The sequence below is a fragment of the Seriola aureovittata genome, chromosome 3 (genome assembly GCF_021018895.1).
Source record: "Seriola aureovittata isolate HTS-2021-v1 ecotype China chromosome 3, ASM2101889v1, whole genome shotgun sequence".
Lineage (NCBI taxonomy): Eukaryota > Metazoa > Chordata > Actinopteri > Carangiformes > Carangidae > Seriola > Seriola aureovittata.
In genome coordinates, this window is record NC_079366.1 from 205,046 (window position 1) to 210,205 (window position 5,160).

Below are 5,160 nucleotides of genomic sequence, written 5' to 3' on the forward strand. Positions count from 1 at the left end.
TTAGCCGGATTCTGTTTAGCTTCATGTCCACTGGATCACCCTATTTATTATTTATTATATTTTGTGTTCCTAATAGCCTAATTTATGTATATATTATAAAGACAATGGAGTCATGAAAGGAACACAGACAGAGGAGTCAGGAGCAGAGATGATTCATTTTGTTGTAAATAGCACAGATTTTATTGTTCTCCTTCTTCCTTTCTTCTTTTTAAAAAAAGCTAAAATAAGCCAAAAACAGAGGGTGATCCAGTGTGAACATTAGGAATAATCTAACCCTTTTTTTCTCTACAAAATAAATAACAAATAGCATGTATGTATATACGTGTACGTGTGTGTATGTATACATATATATGCATATGCAATATGGAATACAGTTATCTAATAGCTGGCTCCTTAGTCGCTAATAATAAAAAAATAAATAAATAAATAAACAATTTAAAACCCAGGGGGGTTTACTGTATAGTATTTAATGTAGAGGTAATAAATAAATTATTTTATTGATTAATAAGTATACATATCATGATTATAGAAATATCCAATAAATACATAAATATCACTATTAATAAATACTTCATCAATATAAAAAGATTTTTATTACGGTGCGGTGCAACCTTCTTTCGCCTTGTGGAAAACCTAGCAATGACACAAACACAGAGTTTCACCTGACACTTTGTCGTTGGCTCGAAGAAAGGAAGTCGGCTCCCCCTGCAGTTTTGAACCCATTACGATCGTGCAAACCCACTCAACGGACATGACCGAATGCGTAACAGCATTGTTGATGGGCCATGGTACTGGCAAAATAACTTCTTCTGGAAAGGTCGGAAGACACCAACTGTAGGGTGCTTCATATTCTGCTTGGATTAACCTGTTTTGGCTAATCACCCGGGATTGGAAAAAGTTGAAAAGGTCAACATAAATGGGAAGACCGGTAGGGTCACTTTTTAAATATCTGGACCCAACCTGACCACATTTTTCTATTGCTGTATATATGTGACTATGTCTAGCTGGATTTTTGAGCATTGTTGGTGGTTTGACTTAAAATTTGATATGGAAATGTGTTCAAACAATATAACACACACACACACACACAAATACACACACAAAAAAGACAAAACGTTACATGGCAGCGTCTAAAGTATTGCAGCTCTGGGTCATCGCTTAAAACCCAAGTAAGTGGAAGTTGTATTCTGCATTGAACTAATACGCCCATGACTGCTGTTGCCCGGAAGAGGCGGGGTTTGCCGTAAACAAAAAATGCACGGGATGAGATGTGCACCACGTGTGTTGTCAGTGTTGCACCAGCTCCATTTGTAAACTGGTAGTTGCTCTCTTTACTCTTTCGCAGGGGCGATTTCATAGTCTGTGAAGTTCTGCTGAGACGTGATTATTGCTAGTTGAAAACTTAACCCAATACCCCGCCTGGATGACTTGAAATACAGTCAGCTGTGGCAATTTTTGTTGGTCTCTGCAGGGACCTTTCAACTCTGTATTGATGACAAATCTCCAGTTGATTCATGATATTTAGCTCTTTGGTGTTCCCATTTATGTGACTGTGAAGGGAAATATCCCTCATTTTTAGGCCACTTGGGAGAGTGGCCTCACTCTTGTGGAATTCATTTCTCTTTCATGGGAGATCAAGGAGTTCATCAGTAAATGAGTCAACTTCTTTTCTACTGATTGGGTGCGTGTTAAATGTCAAAAGAAGGCTTGGGAAAGGGAAATGAATGCTGTGTTGGCCGTTAAAATATGGAGGACTGCTCTTTCCTGTATATATAGATGGTCAATGAAGAGCAGGCGCAGGTTAATTCCGTTTGAAAGTGATTGATGGTTTTCATTATTCAGAGGTCACGTTACATACGTTTTACCCCTCTGTGTCGCCAATTTGCCATGAATGCAAATCAAATGATGGTGGACTGTCCACCAATTTATCCATTCTGATCCATAATGCTTTCTTTTTCTCTGGGGTCTAGCAGAGGACTCTCCCTACTGATAGGATGCTCAGTGGACTCATCAATTCTCCCTGCACCCATTCAAACAGTGTTGTCGACGGGCATGCTACGAGCAAAAGAAAAGCCCCCAAAGAACACAACGCCTCCTCAAAGACGGGAAGGCGCCGGCTTCACGTCGCTTGAGAAGATGGTCGCATTAACTGGTTTTTGTCACTCACCTGAAGTAACTGGGATTTCAACATTAACAAAGGTCAATACAAGGGGGGAAGAACGGTGGGGTCACTCTTTGAAATGATGGACTCAACCTGACCAGGGCTTGTGCAGCACACAACCTGACCAGTGCTAGTGCAGCACACAACCTGACCAGTGCTAGTGCAGCACACAATCAGCAGCTTAGACAAAGACTCCAAAAAGCGCAGTGAGATTTGGAATGTTGACTGTTGGCCGACAAAGCGGAAACAGAGGAAATGCTGCCCGAATCCCGTCAAACACTTTTTCTCTGTGTTTTTGTGGCTGCTCACCGGTGCCTGATAACTTCAAGTTTTTGGTAACTTGGACCTTAAGGCGCAGGCTCTTTCCTCCACAACCCCATTGGATAGAGCCTGTGACAACGTGGCACTGGCGAGTCCCGGGACTTGGCTGGCGGCAAGCAAAGACAAGCCTACCGCGATGGTGGTGACTGTGGAAGAATAGACTCCTGGGCTGTCCTTGGAGCGAGGGGCTGTACTGACTCTGGTTTCTCTTCATAACGCACAAGTCTTTCGCCTTTTACTAAAGACTTCCGTGGAGAGGAACAGCAACGAGTTCAAGCTATTTTTGGCAGGCTTTGCCTAACGGCGAAGCCCTTTGAGTTTGTTAAAGGTCAAAAAGCTGTCCACATCACAAATGAGGGCGGCACAATGGAGAGCTTGGGCGGAGGTGCTAAAAAGCAGCCGTTGTCAGGCTCGTGTCAGAAACAGGAAACCGCGACTAGTGAGATTTGTGCCAAGAGTGTGAGCTGGACATCAGACACCGGGAGCTCATCGCTTCTCGGCCTTTTGGCTAAGATCAAGTGTAGTATCTGTTCTTATCAGTTTAATATCTGATATGTCCTCTATACGAGGACAAACATATTAAAGTGATTTTTAGAGCTGGGAGCTGAAAAAGGGGCTTGCTCCGTTCGCTCCACGCATCGTCCCGGCATTGCAGTGCCGCCGGGTACGGTGCAACCTTCTTTCGCCTTGTGGAAAACCAAGCAATGACACAAACACAGAGTTTCACCTGACACTTTGTCGTTGGCTCGAAGAAAGGAAGTCGGCTCCCCCTGCAGTTTTGAACCCATTACGATCGTGCAAACCAACTCAACGGACATGACCGAATGCGTAACAGCATTGTTGATGGGCCATGGTACTGGCAAAATAACTTCTTCTTGAAAGGTCGGAAGACACCAACTGTAGGGTGCTTCATATTCTGCTTGGATTAACCTGTTTTGGCTAATCACCCGGGATTGGAAAAAGTTGAAAAGGTCAACATAAATGGGAAGACCGGTAGGGTCACTTTTTAAATATCTGGACCCAACCTGACCACATTTTTCTATTGCTGTATATATGTGACTATGTCTAGCTGGATTTTTGAGCATTGTTGGTGGTTTGACTTAAAATTTGATATGGAAATGTGTTCAAACAATATAACACACACACACACACAAAAAAGACAAAACGTTACATGGCAGCGTCTAAAGTATTGCAGCTCTGGGTCATCGCTTAAAACCCAAGTAAGTGGAAGTTGTATTCTGCATTGAACTAATACGCCCATGACTGCTGTTGCCCGGAAGAGGCGGGGTTTGCCGTAAACAAAAAATGCACGGGATGGGAAGTGCACCACGTGTGTTGTCAGTGTTGCACCAGCTCCATTTGTAAACTGGTAGTTGCTCTCTTTACTCTTTCGCAGGGGCGATTTCATAGTCTGTGAAGTTCTGCTGAGACGTGATTATTGCTAGTTGAAAACTTAACCCAATACCCCGCCTGGATGACTTGAAATACAGTCAGCTGTGGCAATTTTTGTTGGTCCCTGCAGGGACCTTTCAACTCTGTATTGATGACAAATCTCCAGTTGATTCATGATATTTAGCTCTTTGGTGTTCCCATTTATGTGGCTGTGAAGGGAAACATCCCTCATTTTTAGGCCACTTGGGAGAGTGGCCTCACTCTTGTGGAATTCATTTCTCTTTCATGGGAGATCAAGGAGTTCATCAGTAAATGAGTCAACTTCTTTTCTACTGATTGGGTGCGTGTTAAATGTCAAAAGAAGGCTTGGGAAAGGGAAATGAATGCTGTGTTGGCCGTTAAAATATGGAGGACTGCTCTTTCCTGTATATATAGATGGTCAATGAAGAGCAGGCGCAGGTTAATTCCGTTTGAAAGTGATTGATGGTTTTCATTATTCAGAGGTCACGTTACATACGTTTTACCCCTCTGTGTCGCCAATTTGCCATGAATGCAAATCAAATGATGGTGGACTGTCCACCAATTTATCCATTCTGATCCATAATGCTTTCTTTTTCTCTGGGGTCTAGCAGAGGACTCTCCCTACTGATAGGATGCTCAGTGGACTCATCAATTCTCCCTGCACCCATTCAAACAGTGTTGTCGACGGGCATGCTACGAGCAAAAGAAAAGCCCCCAAAGAACACAACACCTCCTCAAAGACGGGAAGGCGCCGGCTTCACGTCGCTTGAGAAGATGGTCGCATTAACTGGTTTTTGTCACTCACCTGAAGTAACTGGGATTTCAACATTAACAAAGGTCAATACAAGGGGGGAAGAACGGTGGGGTCACTCTTTGAAATGATGGACTCAACCTGACCAGGGCTTGTGCAGCACACAACCTGACCAGTGCTAGTGCAGCACACAACCTGACCAGTGCTAGTGCAGCACACAATCAGCAGCTTAGACAAAGACTCCAAAAAGCGCAGTGAGATTTGGAATGTTGACTGTTGGCCGACAAAGCGGAAACAGAGGAAATGCTGCCCGAATCCCGTCAAACACTTTTTCTCTGTGTTTTTGTGGCTGCTCACCGGTGCCTGATAACTTCAAGTTTTTGGTAACTTGGACCTTAAGGCGCAGGCTCTTTCCTCCACAACCCCATTGGATAGAGCCTGTGACAAGGTGGCACTGGCGAGTCCCGGGACTTGGCTGGCGGCAAGCAAAGACAAGCCTACCGCGATGGTGGTG

General features: G+C 43.9%; 4 non-coding genes across 4 annotated transcripts; all 4 read left to right on the forward strand.

The window, feature by feature from the left end:
* Positions 1-1,333: 1,333 nt before the first annotated feature.
* LOC130167121 (U4 spliceosomal RNA) lies at positions 1,334-1,474 on the forward strand. The gene has a single exon (XR_008827234.1). It is a non-coding gene; the product is annotated as a U4 spliceosomal RNA (small nuclear RNA).
* A 1,202-nt stretch (positions 1,475-2,676) lies between these two features.
* On the forward strand, positions 2,677-2,788 carry LOC130167122 (U5 spliceosomal RNA). The gene has a single exon (XR_008827235.1). It is a non-coding gene; the product is annotated as a U5 spliceosomal RNA (small nuclear RNA).
* Positions 2,789-2,970: 182 nt separating this feature from the next.
* LOC130167117 (U2 spliceosomal RNA) lies at positions 2,971-3,162 on the forward strand. The gene has a single exon (XR_008827230.1). It is a non-coding gene; the product is annotated as a U2 spliceosomal RNA (small nuclear RNA).
* A 704-nt stretch (positions 3,163-3,866) lies between these two features.
* Positions 3,867-4,007, forward strand: LOC130167119 (U4 spliceosomal RNA). Its single transcript, XR_008827232.1, has one exon. It is a non-coding gene; the product is annotated as a U4 spliceosomal RNA (small nuclear RNA).
* The last annotated feature ends 1,153 nt before the right edge of the window (positions 4,008-5,160 follow it).